At 43.5% G+C, this 18,291-nt stretch overlaps 1 protein-coding gene across 8 annotated transcripts in view; it reads left to right on the top strand.

Moving 5' to 3' along the window:
• Positions 1-2,345: 2,345 nt before the first annotated feature.
• The window catches only part of TNRC6C (trinucleotide repeat containing adaptor 6C), a 110,116-nt gene continuing 94,170 nt past the window's right edge, over positions 2,346-18,291 (top strand). For all 8 annotated transcript variants that reach the window (XM_049811401.1, XM_049811405.1, XM_049811403.1 and 5 more), the window contains exon 1: positions 2,346-3,187. The gene's annotated coding sequence lies outside the window, so the exon portion shown is untranslated. The remainder of the gene's footprint in view (positions 3,188-18,291) is intronic.

Below are 18,291 nucleotides of genomic sequence, written 5' to 3' on the forward strand. Positions count from 1 at the left end.
ATAACATTTTGCATATATATAGATCACGGCCTGACCTGGAGAAGACACTTTGTTCTGACTACAATGATCTGATATTTCATCTTTTATTATTTTTTGTCTTCCACATAGTATTTCTGTTGCATTCTGGCACAATATGGGCTCCCTCCAGTGGTCAAGGGACACCGGCCTCCTGCTGCCGCTCGCCTGGGCGCTGGAGCTGGCAGGGTGGCTTTGGAGCACGGCATCACAAATCTGAATAGAAATCGTATTGGGACCGTACTTTTCTTATTTTCCCCCACCTCCCGCTGTGTGTGTCATCCCACTCGCAATAGTAAACGCCCTGCTCTGTAACCCACATCCAATTAATATTTAAGTGGAACGGCCTGCGCAAATAAAAGAGTCAGGCTTTAGATTTCCTTGCAGTTCCCAAAACGTTCGCTGCAGAAGGGGGAGAAGCAGCAGGAGAGGAGAGAGAACCGGAGAGGATCTGCTGAAAGACCTAGACGCAACAGTTTTTTAGCAAAAATGACTCATGTTTGCATTCCACTCTTCCCGTGGTACTTTGAGAGTAGATCCTGACTTTCTCCTCAAACCTGCATACAGTTAATGTGGTCACTGTGGGGGGGTAAACCAGTCCCTCCGAAACGCTGCGTTTCCATCTCGTCTCTCCTAGGTACACAGTTCCTAGCCGTTCCCTGGTTTTGGTTAGCCACAAGTTCATTTAAAACATTGCAATTATTTTTTGTAGGCACCGGCATCCCCTCCGATGGCCTAGAGCAGCGCAGCCCTTTCGGAGCCCATCGTGCAGGGCTGGGCCACGGCCGTATAGCCACACGTATAGTCCAAAACAAGCGTATATAGGCCTCTGTGTGCATGTGCGTAGGTACCGGTGGGTCACTGTACGTTCTGGGGTACATGCAAGGCCAGCTGGATGGGTTTCTAAGGGCGCCGGACCCCGCCAGGCCAGGGGCACCTCGGGGTGCGGCAGGACCGTGTTCCACACACACTTCCCCCCCTCACACCACCCCCCCCCCCCCCCGGCCCGCAGAGCGGCCCCCCCCCGCCCGCCGGGGGTGTTGCAGGGTGTGAATGCACCGACATTCGCTCGCGCGGGCGTGCGTAAATGCACCGTTCGCGGGGGGGGGGGGTGCGGATGTGTGTGTGTGTGTGTGAAGCACCTCAGCACCCCTGTGCCGGGGGGTGCAGCTCTCTACCCCCCCCCCCCCCCCACATACACACCGCGGGGCGCGGGCTGAGCGCGCCGGCGGCGGGGAGGGCGCGCGCCGCCGCGGGGGGGGGGGGGGGGCGGGGCCGGCAGCGCGCGGCCTCGCCGCTCTTTGGCTCCGGCCGCCGCGCTCATTTGCATGTGGCGGGGGCTCCCCTGTCACGTGGCCGCGCGCGGGCCGGAGGGGAGGGGGCGGGGGCGGAGGAGGAGGCGGGGGCGGTGGCGGCGGAGGGGAGGGGGGGGGGGGGAGGGAGGGAGCGGGAGCAGACTTCCTGTTTGAGGTCAGCGCGGGGAGGGGGAGCGCGCGGCGAAGCCTCCCCGCGGTCTCGCGCTGCCTGGCGGGGCTCTTGTCAGTTAGCAACAAAATGGCCGCGGTGGCAGCAGCTCTGCTCCTGAGGACGGCGGCGGTGGCGGCGGCGTCCGTGGCGGTGGCGGCAGCGGCGGCGGCGGCGGCAACGGCGGCGCGGAGGAGCGGGGGACCGGCCCGGCAGCACTGAGCCTGGCACCGCCTGCCTGCGAGCGGACGAGGCGAGAGCGAGCGGGAGAGACGGAGAGAGGCGCTGCGGCCCCCCACCCCCCCCCCCCCCACCCCAGCCTCCGCCAGCGAGCCCGGCTGACCGACCGACTCTGCCCGAGGCGCTGCTGCAGCCCCCTGGGGAGGAGACGCTGCCGCCTCGGCCCCCGGCCTCCCCCCGCTCCCCGCCTCCCCCCTCCCCACCCCGGGGGCACGGGCGCCCGGGTCCCTGCCCCCCGGCGAGGGGCTCCGCTGCCGCAGCCTCCCGCCGCCCGCCTGCCCCCACCTCCACCCGCCCGGAGACCCTGCCGGATCCCTCCGGAGGAGACGGAGAGAGCCCGCGGGATCGTTCTCCTCCTGCCCCCGGATCCCCTGTGCGAGCGAGGCAGACAGACTGTTGGGTTTCCCCACTCCCCCCCGTCGCGTCCCCGTCCCCCCCACCCCCCTCCGTGAAAGACTTTGCTGGATCCTCCTCCTCGGATCCCCTCCCCGCGCTCGCTCCTTCCTGCGAGAGAGGCTGCTGGATCCTCCTCCCGCCGGAGAGACTGCTGGATCGCTCCGCTGGGGTCCCTGCGAGAGAGACGCGGATCCTCCTCCCGTGAGAGACTGCCGCCGATCCTCCGCCCCTCCTCGGATCTCCTGGAGCGAGAGACTCGGCGGGATCCTCCTCCTGCCCGGAGCCCCATGTGAGACTCCGGATCCCCCCGTGGCTCCGTGGTGTTTGGGGTTATTTTTTTCCTTTTTTTTTTCTTTTTTTTTTTTTTTTGAAGGGGGGATCCATCTTAAAACTATTTTCTGGGTCCCGGTTTCTCTTTAATTTGCACTTTTTAAAACACCCTCAGATGCTTCTCCATGTGGACTGAGAACCCATCAAGACACACACACGAGAACTCATCCCGATCAACTCCAAATCCTGGCTTTCGTGGGTTTTGCTGCAACACATAAAAGCAAACTTGTATTTAAGACACACTCGTGCAAAAATTTAGCTGGGGACTTTAAGGTGTATTTTGTCTTGGTTTCTTGGTCTTGGGTTTTTTTGGGGTTTTTTTTGTTTGTGTTTTTTTTTTTTTTTGCTTCACTGGAAATCAAAAGCTTGTTTTGGAATTGGACCTGCTTTTGCTGCACTTCTCTGGGCTGGATAACACTGAAGCTCTTTGCTTTTCTACTTGGATAGTGTTTTCCTGTTGATCTGTTGTTTTTTTCTTCTCCTGTGTGGCAGACTTTTTTTTTTTTTTGAGGGGGGTAAACAAACGACAACAAAAAAAAAACTTAATTTTTTTGGCCGTGTGAGATTTTTTCGTATTCAGATTCGTGAAATTACGGGTACACTTACAAAAAAAAAAAGCATTAAAATAAGAAAGGAACACGTCAGAAAGACCCCTACACGGTAGACAAAATACTCACTTGTTTCCTTACAGCAAGACTGAATCGAAAGCTGCCAAAGAGCCCCATAAAGAAAAGACTAAAAGGTAAGAAGGGGTAATAGCCTCTCTTAATCTCGGCATGGTAGAAGTTAGCAGTGGAAGAGACCTGCTAAGCCAGTGCATACCTCTTTCTCACAAGTTCTAAACCAGATTTTTTTTTTAACTGCTTATTAGTGAAGCTAGTAACACCCCAAAAAATTTCAAAATCCGTTTATTTTTACCAGATGCCTCTTTTTGCTTAAAACAACTTGCAGAAATGCTTTTTTACGTGCTAGAATTAATTCAGTATTTTTCTCTGTACCTTCTCCCAGGTCAAATAGATGTTGTGTGCAAAATAGCGAACAGAAGTGCCATTTGTGGGTGTGTTGTGCCACTTGGACATTAAGACCGCTTCTGTTGCAGACATGACCGTGTGCACTTGCTTTACAACTTACACGTGTGAAAATTATTGGAGAGAATGTTGGAAATTATCCTAAGTCTGGAAATTGAGCAGTGTGGGTATGGTCAGCAGTGCTGCTCTGGTGGCTGAACAGATGAGGTTCCAGTTTTGTCCTTTATGGCTGCTTTCTGTTAAAAGTTAAGATCTCTAGATTTGTTTTTTTCTCCTCTCTCCCCTCACGTAATGGGATTATGGGAATCTACTGTAATTTTCTCCTGAGTGTTCAGCGAGCGATATCTTCGTGTAAACCTGAAATGTCGTCCAGTGGGGGAGAGAATATTAAACAGAGTTTATGCTTTTAACTGCGACGCTGAAGGGGAAGAAAATGGGGAGGGTTCAGTTGTTAACCTGAGAAGTCTTGAAACACTGGAAGTTTATTAATTGTTTGAATCGTCTTTGTTTGTATCACAAGTTTGTGTCAAAGGTTAATCTTCTTAATATGTAATTAGTTGAAGGTCCAATTATGGGATTTATTGAACTCGATTGTTCCCCCCCGCCTTTTTCCATTAAATATGGTACTGCTAGTCTTTGTGGCTACTTTTATTTTCTACTACAACTCGAGTGTATCTGTGGGAAGATACTCATTCAATTAATATAACAGCCAGTTTAAATTTAGAAATAATTTTTAGTACGTCATACACATGTCTGTTGCGTATTTTTCCTCGTATGCATATGTATGTATCTGAGGAATTTACGCTAATTTATATACTGAAATTTGCTCTGGACATTAGGCCAGTTAAGGTAATTAAAAATCCAATAAATCCCGCTGTTGGTGGGCTGCTTGATGATGCAGAGCTTTAAATCAGGTGGATGTCGTAGTGCTCTGTGGACCTGAGGACAATGCAAGTGTAGGAGCAGGAGAATATCTGCACTGCTCTTGGGTTTTACTTTGGAAGAAAGTAATGTCTTTAAAATCTTGCCCTCATTACATACGGTGGGTGGGTTTTTTGAATTCACCGACGGCTGAGAATTAAAATGCCGTTTCCCATCGGATATTACTTTTTTTTTATCGTTTCGAGAAAGTAGTGGAAAGATACACACTGATTCTCACTGCTTCCCCCCTACGTTTTCCAAGGAAGTAGTAGGTGATTTGCAGTGTGTGCAACCTGTGCTTAGCAAATCACATAGTTTCCCATAATTGCGGTTCCTCAAAATCGGAAAGCCCTCGGATATCTGTCTGGCTACTTCAGTGTGTTATTTGTGAGCTCAAAATGGTGTGCTGAGGTACCTGCCCCCGCATGCACTGTTGTTTCTGCTCCGGCTTCTGCAATTATTTCCAGAACGTTAAAGCATCAATGTCAGACTTCGTATACAACTAGAGAGAAAAACTGCTTTAGCCTGTGGGAGGCTTGTTCTTTAATTTGTAGGACTAACGTTGCTTTTTGGGGATGAGATTACAGAGGCCGTGTTATGCATGGGTATGGGATAACCTTGCTGCTTCTGGATCTGTGACTACTGAGTTTATGAAGAAAGCCATAGTAAATCGGATTCATTTGAACTTTTTGTAGTGGATGTGACTGTTTAAGGGGACCAGCAGTAGTGTAATAATGCCTTGCGTCGCTTTGTCCTTATCTTCAAAGGAGAACGTATCTCCTCTGACTCGAAGTTACCTGACTGGCACAGAGCTTGTGAAATGAAGGAAGGTCTCGGTTCAGCCCTTGGTGAACAGGTGCTGCCATCAGGAGAATGGCTGCAGCCTGGAAGTGGGACTTGTTTCAGGGCAGGAGTGATGCCTCTTCATAGGGGCTGTATTTTAGGCAGTATTCTGTACTTTTGACAAAACATTTTGTTTCTAGTAATGCAAAAACCAGGGCAGACTAATCTCTTTTTATTTAGAGCTCTTCTGGATTGCAGTATAAAATACTTGGGATTTACTCATGTTTTGTTCTCTGTATGTGTGGATTCTCATATTGACAAATTTAAGTATCGGTATGCATCGAACTAAAAGCTGACTTGAACTGTGTTATGGACGGTTGGTTTGTGTATGCTGTTACATCTGTTACAGTACATGGATTATTTTGTAATTAGGTTGTCATTGGTGCAGAGCGTTAGTCCCACTTACTAGGTAGGAAGGTACTTGTGGGGAGCTTTGGTCCGTGCCATTTCTGTGCTAGTACAAAGCATAGTGGAGGCTATGGAGGGGAGGCTCTGGGAGGCTCTCTGGGAGCCTGCCCTTGGGTCTTGATGCGGTATTGAGAAGCATTTGGTAACTTAAAGGTTCACCCTCTATGACCTGGCATCTTTGCATCTTTCAAAATCTGCCTCTGATCACCTGTGAATGGGATGAGGTTTACCTCATCTGCTATTGCAAAGCCTGCTGAAGCTTGCTGGGGTGCATGAAAAATCCACACCTCTGGCTTAATTTCTTTTTTCTGGCGTATGTCTTTCCTATTAAAATAACAAGCTATGCTTTTGATGACTTTTATGATCTTTTGCTGGCGTTTAAAGGAAGGACGGTAACTCTGTCCTTTTTGAAGGAGCTTTTTAAGACTTGGAAAAATGATAGGATGAAATTTCCTTAATATGAGAAATAACATAATTGGGCATAACGGTACTTTTAACCCGAAGATTCTTTGTTGAAGTTCTCAGAGCTCCCAAGAGGTTCCGTACCTTGCCGAGCTGGAGTGACAATAAAACAGGGTAAAGTTAAAGGTTTTGTCAAGCAGGGGCTGTAATCTCTTTGTGTCTGGAAGCAAACTGTTGCTGAATGGTAACCTTATAGAAAGTATCACTTCAAATTAGTCTAGAAATAAACCGTCTTATTTTTCTGTTTTTCATTCAGAAAGGCCAGGAAATTTTATTCATGTAAGGGATTTACTGCCTGCTGTTAAGTCAAAATGACCTATGCTTTTACAATCCATTCAGATAATATATGCGATGGAGACACCTCTTCTCTTTCGTGTTAAGTTTGTTATTAAAAAGCCCAATAGCAGCGTTTACTTTCAGTTTTAGCTGTTAAGACTTAACCAAGACGGGTGTATGTGGGAAGGGGTAATATGTTAACTTAGCAGCTGGCCTTGCAGAGATAAACATGCGCTTTTCCAAATGCTGTCATCTGGCCCCTTTCCAAAACAAGCTGAAGGAGGAGGTCAGGGGTGGAGCCATCCTTTGCTTTAGTAAAAAGAGGCTTTCATTTGGAAAGAATTGCTAGATAGTATTGACTACGAGAACTGCGGATTTAAAAATAAAATGGCCAGACCTTTCATAAGTAAACAAAATAACCATTGTTGATTAGTTGTATCTCGATGCCTGTTACAGTGCTGCTTCTCTTTGAAGGTACAGCACCTTAAATGTAGAATGCGTATTGCTTCTTTTAAAAAAATCAGTGCTTTATGTCAGACGCTGAACATAACTGATGAAAAATTTATCATCTTTGGTTACAGTAGAGATGTGCAACACAAAAGTGCTATTGTTTTAATTGTTTAAAATTCAGATTACAAGATAATGGTAATACCATTAGAAGGTTTCCCTTTGGCCTAGAAGCTGCAGGTATGAGCCTGTCGATCCCTTAGTATTAAAGATGAATGATAAGGAAACCTCTTAAATGCCTGTGATGCTGCAGTCTAGCCAATTTAGGATCAGCTGATGCCTTCTAGTGATAATGGCTTGAGGTTTTCAGCTGTATTATGAAGATATCAGCCAGGGCAAATAGTATTTAGAAGAGAAGTGTACTTTATTGAATGGGGAGATGATCTAGAAGTGACAGTAAATTGCATTACTAAATGATCTATGCGGTCTGCACAGTCTCTTCACTGGTAAATGCTAGTAGTAAAGTGAAAGATGGTTATTCTTAATGTATGAAAGCAGAGGAATCAAAGTTTTATTTGATCTTCCTTTAGGAATCTGGGCTATTTATGAAAATTGTCTACCAAAAGCATGGCTTAGTTTTACATCTTAATTACCAGATATAGATGTACTTATGCTTATTTTATCATGATTTAATCGTGATTAACCTTGCTGTGGATTCCCATATACAGTTATAACTGTATTTTCTGAAACTTTATTTGTGCAGCTTCCTACCTTGTCACTAGTATGTTTTAAAATCTCCTGCACAAGATAAAAATGTCTGAATTTGATCATAATAACAAACTGTCCCTTCTTGCACAGAATAGTTACAGTACTCTTTAAGATTGTATCAAAGATTGTATCACTTGTGGAAAATGCAGCAGTACTTTAAAATATGCATCTGATTCTTTTGTCTTTCTTTTAAATGTAACGTATATCTCTCTCCATCCCAATAAAAAGGCTTCTTTCACTGAAGACATCTGTAAAATAACTAGCTGTTCTTAAGTCTCATGGTTCAGGGTACCAAGCATCAAAATCTGAGTTTTGGTCTTAGCCCTGGATGTGAACCAGCACTATAATTTTTCAGTGTTGAGGTCTCGAATGTAGTTGTAATTCAAGCTCATAAAATATTAGAAGCTTTGACAGTAGTGAGGTCTGCTTTCTGGAGCTCTTCCCTGTGGGTTTACAGCCAAGGATGGCTTGAGAGTGAGAACAGTTATCTGTGCTGCAGCAGTGATGTTTTATGGCTGGATGCCCAGATTGTCTAGCTTTGCACACAGCTTTATAGTTTGCCTTTGAGGGCTATGGAGGTGGAAGTCATTTGTAATAAACAGCTATCTGCAGCTTGCTTTTTCTGTGTTTTGAAATGTACATCCATTTAAAAAATTGCAAACTAGATGCACACTTACTTAGATTTCAATCAGGAAATTCTATGTTTTAGAAGCTCGCTTATGAGAAATGTTAACAATTGCTTTGTATTAAAAATAGCTAATATTTATCCCTTGGCTGTTTGGGCTTTTTTAGCAGTAAGCTGTGAATTGCTCGAGAATGAGATTTTTTAAATTCTTTTTTTGTTTTTATTTGAGAGAAAAAATGACTTGTCAAATCGATTGGCATCCTTTGTGGTAATTAAGCCCCAGAGAAAAATATGTTTATAGGTCCCAAAATAGTTATCATGCAACTACCAGCTATAGGCTCATTTAGGAAAAGATAACACCCACTCCCCTTCTACCACAAGGAAAAAAAACCACCCTGGGCTATGAAGTGTTTAGTGTCTGCCCATGGGCTTTTTCCTGAGGTAGACCATTCTTCCCCCCACACCCCCAGCTTCTTGTTAATGGGGTCTATGTATGTTTTCCCATGATGACTTTCTGAAAGGATGGGTAGTGCCTTTGTTACGATCTTGGTCAAGAACAATCTCCTAGAGTGGCATATCTGGTTGGTTTTTTGTTTTTTTTTTTTTAATGTGCTGTTTTTCTTCCTATTCCTTTTTTCCCTTCCTGTGTTCTGTCTGTATGCTGTCTGCTTGAAGTTTATGGTTTCCTCTCTTGTACTGCATTTGCAAGACTTCCTGATGAGAAATGGAAGAGCTTTTTGTTTTGTTTGTGGGATACAGAGTACTCACGGTGGCTTGGATACCATTCTGGGTAGCCAGTATGTACACATATTGATTGTTAGTTCAAACTGGCTTCTACCAAGTCTGTTTTAAGCTCAGCTAGATACCTGTGTACTGTCAGTCTGCTTTTCAGTCATACTCTGGTCTCGGACTCTCAGGTCTTTTAGTTCTTCAGAATCCCAAGATGTTTTCATGGCTGATGCTAACGTCATTGGTGCTGACAATGGAGATGCTTGTTTTTAAACAGTAGCTGGTTACTGGTAAACAAAAGAGCATCAGCCCAGTTCTTTAACACAAACCATTCTAGAAAAAAAGCAGTTCAGTGAGAATGCAAAACAAAACAAACAAAAAAATCACCTGTATGGATGTATAATGTTTTGAGTGCCATTTTACTGTTTTTTCTTAGAAGGTCATTAATAGAAGACCACAGAGGTGGTCTTTGGCATTGCTTGTAATGTTTTTGCTTGAACTCAATGTATGTTCATAATAGCCTTGAAAATGAAATTTCATATGAAATATGAAGTTTAAAACTTTGCTAGCACTGCAAGCATAGCCTAATGGCATGCGCGTATATCAAGTAAGACTCTACACAGTGTATTATCAAAGCCAGTCTGGAGTAGGGTTCCTCAATATCCCTCTGCTACTAACACCATTCTTTCTATCTGTAGGTCTCAACTTTCCTCTTCTCTCAATGTTTTTAATCAATTACACAAGCTTACTTAACATAGGGGAATTGCTTCCAATGTTAGTGTTTGAATTTTTTCCGCATTTTCAGCTTTGAAATGGATGCTGCACTTGAAAGTTTGTCTCTTACTCCGTGGCTGTGTAATGAAAGGTGTTAAACATCTTGGCAAATCTAATCATTCTTGTCTCTTTATGATGTCGTGGCTGTAATGCTGTAAGAGCACAGTATTGTACCTCATTCTTGTTTTGTGATGCTGCAAAAAATTGCTGTTACTTAAAAATAACCTATTGGCATAAGAGTGCTGATCACATCTGTGCATAACATACCTCTTCATTTTCCTGCTTATAAAACTATTTGGTTTCTCTTTGCATAACATTAGCTGATGTAAACTATAAAGAGGTATATTTTTTCTTTTTAAGCCTTTTAAAAATAAATTAATATGGAAAATGCAGCATCTTCTGATAAGGAAGGAGAAGAGCATGTGGTGGTAGCAATCTAAATGCTATTTAATATTTTCTAGTATGATCATCATAAAATATAGCTGTCTGATCCAGATGTGGAACTAAATTTGGTCTGTCACAGTAATAGAATTGCTGCTATTGAGGAGAGTCTCTGTATAAACAGCACTGTTTCAGGTGAAAGATGTTGTTACATGGGACGTACTAGAGCTTGGTGACTGTGTAATTTTTACTATTTCTATTCTTCTAATCAAACTTTTAGAAGTCCTTCACTTTTGAAGGTAATGATCCAATTTAAGTAATTTTCATTGGGTACCAACAGTACGATATCTAGTGATGTCAGTCTTCATACTACCACACTTACATGTAATAATTGACTAAAACAATGGTTATGTTATTGGATGGATGCTTACATAATGATTTGCTTAAAAAAGACCCTCAACTTTTTTTTCTTGTATCTGTGAAGATTAAGTGTTCTTCATAGATTTCTAGGTGAAATATTGCAGTGACAACAAAATCCCATGCTTTTGAAGCAAATAACCTGGACTGATAGATATCATTGGTTTTATGTGGATGATATTGCAACACTCCGACAGTCCAACTGCGTTGAAATTGTGATTTCCCCCTCCCATCACCCATCCCTCTATCAGCACCCAGACAAGCAAGAGCTCATCTTTCTGGAATTCTGTCTGCATCTACTGATCAGATAACACACTTGGAGACATTTTGGATATATTTCTGAGAATATTTGCTCCCCTGGGTGTTTCGTGGACTAACTGAAGGCATAAAATAGTTATTACTAAGATCATAATTGACCGTAAATTGATTTCCAAAGTGGTATTTACTGCAACTGGTTTTCCTGTCCCGGAAGATCGTTTATGGCTATTTACTTTCCCCATCTCTCCCCAACCCTGTCTCTCCTCCCCCCATGGAGAAGCTATTCATTTGCTAAATTGAAAAATGGATGATGGCCCATTCTGGTGGTGGCTCTGATATTCTAATTTATTACTGGTAGGAATTGGCATCCAGATGCTTTTACTGTGGAAAGTGAAGTGGAGGAACAGAGAACTTTGGAACTTGATGAACTTAATGGAAATAAGTGTTACCTTTTCAGCAATGCAGAGTCAATCTTTTAAACTCTGGTAGATTTGTGGAGGGAAAGGTGCTAGCTTGGACCTTTCTTCTTCCTTAATTTTGGATGATAGACTAAATCTTGTTCTGAATTTTGTGGATTCAGTTTCCAGCCTGAAGATAGGTACAGAGTAAGGTAAGGGTTTCTTATCTCACTTGAGTTTTGTTGCTGTATTAATTTGCAAAACGGCATTGCAGCTGAAGATGCAGTGGAACAAAAACTGAATTGCTTCAAATTGTATTATCTTTTAAATTGAATGAAATGATCATGGTGTTTTGATTTTTCTAGTTAAACACTGAGAATGTATAAAAAGTGCACAAAACAATTAAGTAGATTTTCTTCATTTGTTTTTAAGCTTCCACATATTTGCAGTGCACAACTTTTTAGTACAGTTTATTAGTCTATAGTATGTTTTGTCTTCCTTGACTCGGATCAAATTTGGTGTTAACCTCCTGCAGAGAGTTCCAGGACCCCTGACATTTTATTGTGACTCTTGATTAGCTCACCAGGGTTCCTGCTAAGAATTATTCTTTCATTCATTTGATAATTTGAATTCCCTATTCACAGTGCCTTTAAATAGAATGGTATTTGGAAAACTTGAAGACAACAACTTGAATGTTCAATGAGCTCACCCAGCAAATTTAAAAATGCGGAAGGAAATTACGGGTTTGTGTATTCTGGAATCTTTTAAAAGAATAAACATTTTACAAAAACATGAGGTCTCCGTCTTCATGTTCTCTTTAAGTTTATTTCCCTTCTGGTTTCTACAACAAGGAGTTCTGCTGACATCTGTTTTCCCTTTTTCATCTTATCCATCTTGCCTTGTTACGTCAGGAGCCATGCATTCACCTAACTTAAGTCTGTATCTGGGAGCAAGTATAATAAGGTGGTATACGCCTATATAGTGGAACTTCAGCTTTCCAAGGCAGCATGTGTGCAGTGTAGAGAGCATCTTGTTCTTTACACCAAGTATAGCCTAGCCTAGCTTATGCGCATCTCATAGATACCTTATGCCATTCACCCACTTTGCTGTGTATCCCCTTACTGTTGCTGGTGGTGCTGGCCAGGCTTGTGCTGAGGAGTACTGTTCTGAGCTCTACAACATGAGGAACAGTGTTGTCATTTTTTTTTCCCGAAGTCTAGATCTTGAGACACATCCTCCCTGTGAGGCCACTGTCCTTTTACTCCCCCATCCAGGTCTCTCTCTGTGAGCCTCCCGGAGTTGGGGCTGCAGCAGTGTCCTGCACCTCCCCGCTCCTTGTGTGTTCTGAGGCGACACCTGGAGATGTCAGTAGTGAGATGGCAGAGGCCCATTCCCTGTATAGGATGCCATCTTCCTAGAGGCTGGTTTCTGCAGGCTTCTGCCACACATTTGTGAAACAATATCGTAGGAAAATGCAAGCTGGAAGAGACTTCACAAGGTCATCTCAGATAGGTCTGTATTTAAGTTGAGTGACATGCATTTCTGGTAACATGTCTGCTGCTGTTCGCTATGTTGCTGGTATGTGTTGGTGTTGGACTTGTCTGGTACAGTTTCCCCACTTGTGGGTAGGAGTGAGGGAAGTGCATATGCGTTTTTCTGCTGTGCCTGTGGCAGGAACTCTACCTAAAGGAGAGGTATTTCTTCCAGACCTCACCTTCCCGGGCCTTTTTAATCACACTGGAACCACTCATGAATGTGGCAATGGACGCATGTGGCTATGGCTGCTGTAAGCTGGGTGTCTTTTGTTGAAGATGTTTTGGCACGACCTTTTCCCCAGAATAAGCACAAGAGCAGCATCATAAACATATTCAGCATAAATTCTGCTGCCTACTTTTTGATACTGTAGGTTGTGTCGTCTAGCTTGACCTGTGTGAGAGTACCAGCCTGGTCTTCAGCTCCTGCAGTAAGCGAGTTGCATATGCTTTCACCTGCTGATAACAAAGTGATTGGGCTCAGAAATAGTTGAGTGCTGGCATGTTACTGTGATGGAAGGGGGGAAAGGAGGACTAGGGGTGTTTGAAATCCCTACAGGCAAAATGGTACATCATTTTAGTTATGCAGACTTGCTTTTCATTGTTTTTAACAAAGCAGCATAAAGGTTTAGCTGTGCTTGCTCGAAGGGTGCAAAGGTATGCCACGCAGCAGCAGTGTTCCTAGCTGTCTGTCCTGCAGCACGCGTTGTCCCTCCTGACCCTGTTAGTGTTGGACAGGTGACGCGCCGACCGGCTTCTCCAGCCTCTGTCCCTGGGAGTGGTCAGCTCTCAGAGAGCCCAGGGCTGTGGTGTGTGGCAAAACATCCTGTGGAGCTGTTGCTCCTGTTCCTATTTCCTGGCCTCCTACTTTGCTGTATCCCTGTGCAGCTGCCTCAGGAAGCAGTGTTCCTCTGACACGTTCTTCAAGTCCAGCTAAATAATTTGAGCCAGAAACGTGTCCATAGGTTGCTTCTAGGTCAGTTAATAGGCAATATTTAGTTAAACAATTTGTCACTGTGGGACTTTGCCTCTGTTGGCACAGGGCTTTCATCTTCTAAAGTATTTGCAGAAACCAAAATAGCGAACATAGTATCTGGAGAGAGACAAACACGCTGTGCTCTTGCTGAGCTACTGGATTCCAATGCTTTTTTCCTTTGTGCGTTATGTCCCAGGAAGACTGGGGAAGAGCTCTGGGCCAGATGCTACATCAACTGCTGGTAAATATCATCAGGCCTGGGAGGAAGGTAGCACTGTGAAAGTAAATCTAGTTATCTGCACTGTTCCCAGTTTGTAGCTTAATTTTCCAAGAGAGGAGGTGGTCTGTGTTTGCTGGGGGAGGAGAGATGTTCATAGCATGTTTCTTGTTGTTCGTAGGCTGCTTTGAGTGGTGAATGTAATGCATGCTTTTTTTTGGTGTGTGTAGTTTGATTTTTTTTTTTCCTTGGTCCTTGCGTAGCCCAAGTGGTGCACATGATGGGATACTTGAGGGCTGCTGGGATGTTGTCAGCAGACTGAGGGAGCAAATTCCAATATGATTTGTGCCTGAAATGTATACAAGGGTGAGGTTTTGTGTACAATGTTCTAGCCCATGTCTAGATTTCCCTACTAACCACTTAAGTTGCCCTAGAGTGGAGTTTGTGTATACATTAATAGGCCTGCACTGTGGGGAGCAACACCTTCTCGGAAGAGGTGGCGTACCTGTGTGACACCAGCTTCATACCCTATAGCATCACCTACAGTAGTGTGTGAATTTGGATTGGGGGTTTCATGTTTAAGCAAACCTTTTGATTGTCCTCACTTGTTGTGCTTTGATTGTCACCGTGGAGTGGTCTTCGAGTACAATTGGACTCCTTTTAAATAAAACTTCACTGGATGATGTGCTCCAAGGGTGTTGTTAATGCTTTCATGCTGCAAGTGAGCGTTCAGGACACGGGAGCAGACTGCAGCTAGTTTCAAGTAATAAAGTCACCTGAAATGGGGATACTGTGGCTATCAAGTCCTCTGTACCAACAGTTTTGCTCTGCAAATCCACTCCTATTGGTCTGCACTACTTAGTAATGAAGATGTAGTGTACATCTCCTGAAACATTCCCATTTGTACTCCAGTAGTCTCATCAGCATGCCATCTCTGGTAACAATCCAGGAGAAACAGAACAAAAGGAAGCCTATAGGTGAAAAACAAAAACCCCAAACCCTACAAACATTCACTGCGACTTGGGCAGTGCTCAGATATGGACTCATCAAACTTCTGATGTCTGACTTGCCACTTACAGTTAATCTGCATCCTTAGTTTTATAAAGGCTTTTTGTTCTCTGGGATTTTTCCCCACTTCTAGTGGCTGGTAATCAACTAGTAGAAGCTAAAACAAGGCTGGATCAGTGTGCTTTTTAAAAATACCTTGAATTGAACAATAGTAACTATCTAGTCTGCTTTATTTTTGTTCTAATCTAATTTACTTCAGTAGTTGTTTGCATTGTGTGTACGTAAAGTAGGATCACCGTAAGTTAACACTGCGTGAATTGAAAACTTACAGTGAGAGCCTAGGTCCTGCAGTATTTTATTGCTCTGTAACCAATAATCCAAAATGGCATGTTAGGAATGCCAGGTACTACTGCTGGAGATGCAGCCTTGAGGCAAGGTGTGCAATACAGGTGCTCATCTTTCTTCTGATCATGGAATTTCTGTTGTACAGATTGTAAGAGCAGGATTATTAATTTTGTCTCTTGGGCAACCTAAAATCTCCCTGTAGCTTCAATAAGATATTTTAATTGAATATGTTGCTTTTTACACCCTGTTCTCAGCTAATGCTGTAGTGTTCTTGGGTGTCTGTAAATGGCAGCTACATTCTGCTTCCGCACAAATTTCAGTTGTGAATGAAGTTGTCTGTGCACGTCTTGCACCTTAGGCAAGTGTGCTGTGGTTTAAAGAAAGCCTGGAAGGGAGTACATAGGGATCAAGTCTAATCCCTCACCATTACAGGCAGCAGTGGAAGAGGGTCCACAGAGCATCATAGACCTAAAGACACCTACTAGTACTCTGTAACAAATCAAATAAAAACACAGAAGACTTGGAGCCAAAACTATATTCTTCAGTAAAAGGAAACATCAAGGGCAGTACTAGTGCTCTGTTTCTGTGCAGGAACTTTGGTGGAATTTCTAAGTGACTTCAGAAAACAGACTGCTGTTTCTGTTACATACTTTAAGATAAGTTGAGCAGATACTGGGAGCATCAAAGTACCAGGTCCACAGTTGTTAGCAGTGGATGATATTTTGATGTTTCAGAGGAAGGGAGGAATCCCCTGTCAAGGCAAATAATGTATTAAAGAGTGACAAGTGCAGGACAGGGGCATAATTTGACAGTGAGAAACCCCAAAGCATGGGATTAATAAATTATAAATTGAGGTCAAACAATACCACTCATCAAGCGTTGTCTATGACTCCGTGTAGGAGCAAATCTTGCACCCATACTTTCAAATTACAGCATTTAGTTTCAAGCTGTGTGATCATACCTATACATGCAACTCATGCATAAACTTACAGCCCTGGCTGAGGGCTTTTCCTCCATTAATTCCCTTGAAAGGATATTGTACGATTTTACTTTGTGAATGGGAAGGCGGTGTGGCCTTGTATCAGTGTTACTTCTTCGTAACAACAAATCTTCCTTTCTTTAGGTATTTTTTCTCTTCTCTCACCCAAATGTTTATTTATAAAGATTTGGTATGTCTTTTAATGTTGGGTTTGTTTTTTTTTAAAATGTTAAGTGTGGAAGACTTTATGCCCAATCCAAATCTCTTTTGTTGCAATTTAAATTCAATACTACTTAGCACAGCTAAAGTAGGAAGATTTTACTCCGTTCTTCTCTACCTCTGTCTTTAACACCTATTTGAATACGGAGGTTGCCATCTATTTAGATTAACTGAATCCAAGTCTGAAGTTTTTTCCAAGGGCCCATGCTTTTTTGATCTCCGATCCTTCTTGCTGTTTTCTGGACACTCTTCAGCTGATCTGTCTCTGTTGCTGTAGATTGTCCTGAACTGGACACAGTACAGCAGCTGATCAGCTTCTGACCATTTGTGACATTGTTGCTTTGCCTTTGAATTGATATCCCCTGTAAGGCCTGGGTTTTTTTCCTCCCCCAAACTGGTGTTTAGCCAGTTGTTCCCTATGCTGTATTGATATATATGATTGTTCCTGCCTAACATGGTAACCTGCACTCGGCTTTGTTTGTACATCTTCAGTTTATTAGGTTGTTCTGAATACTGTCAGTCCTTAATTGTTTTGAAGCCCCATGACCTGACATACTCTGGAAACGTAGTAAGTGCACACGTGTTTCCAGCAGCAAAGTTGTTAATAAAAATTTTGCTGCTGGATGTGTGGCATACTGCAACAAAAATCCATTGGTTTTCTGCCTTGTGGGAAGGGGAAGTGCTGAGCTTACTTGTTTTGTGGGTATTTTATTGTAATTTCATTTAGCTTATGTTCCTTACCTTCTTAGGAGGAAAAAAAACCCCCAACCAACCACGTTCTTATTAACAAAACTGTGCATGTTGCTTGAAAAGTCAATAAATTACTTCTGTTGCCTCCCTTTTGTCCTTTTCAAAAGCACCTGCAACTATGCCGTAGGAAAAAAATCAGGCTTTCTTCCCCCCACAAATTCTTGTTAGCTGTTACTGATGTTTTTATCCCTTCCCCTCTTAAGTTAACATGCACAGTCTTTGCCATTTGCTAGTATTCTGGAGCGCCATCCATTTTCTGCTGATTCTTTAAGGTAATCTGTAATGACTTAGACACAGTTGTTCTTATAGTAAACTATATCAGGCCCAGCCAGTGGAAAAACATCTAATTTCTCTAGGGACTTTTAAAGCTGTTCTTACTTTTGCTAGCCTGATTTCCTATTGGGAGTGGTAGCAAAATGTTTAGTTCTATCTCCTTCCCCCCCCCTCCCCCCACCAGTTCATGGAAGTTTTCCTGAGAAGTTGGATGATTCCGTCTTCCCAAATTTGGGGAAAAGAGACTTAAACACATCTCAGGATTCTGGCTTTGAGCTGTGTTCACCAGCCCTTTTGGGCGAGGAAGCCAGAATGAAACGTTGCAGTGGTGGTGGCAGAGATCCTATGGAGGGAGCAGCTTGGTTGTTGGCTCTTTGCTGCCCCTGCCACCAGCTTGGAGCAAAGCCTCCCTACGCAGGGAAGAGCACTGCAAAATCCCTCTGTGAAGCTGTTGTCATCTGCGGGCTCAGCACCAGTTCAGATGGTTGTTGGCCATCTGTTCCCAGCTGACGTCTTTAGTGAAGGCTAAGCAGAAAGAAAAGTACTGTCACTTTAACCCTCATAGGGTCATCTGTCAATAGTCCCCCTTTCCCACTGAGTATCAAAACTAATGTTTCCTCTTGCTTATTAATGAAGCACTTAAAGGTTGATTTATTGTTACTTTTTAAATGCACAATGCTAATACACTGTTGGCCTTCCTTATTTTTGTCCCCATGTGTTTGTGCTTTTTTTTTTTTCATATTCCTTCTTATTTATTTGACCTAGTTTTGTGTGCTGCTTTCTTTTTTTGAGGTGATTGGAGAGCTTGTAAT

This window comes from Accipiter gentilis, chromosome 10 (assembly GCF_929443795.1).
Source record: "Accipiter gentilis chromosome 10, bAccGen1.1, whole genome shotgun sequence".
Classification (NCBI taxonomy): Eukaryota; Metazoa; Chordata; class Aves; order Accipitriformes; family Accipitridae; genus Astur; species Astur gentilis.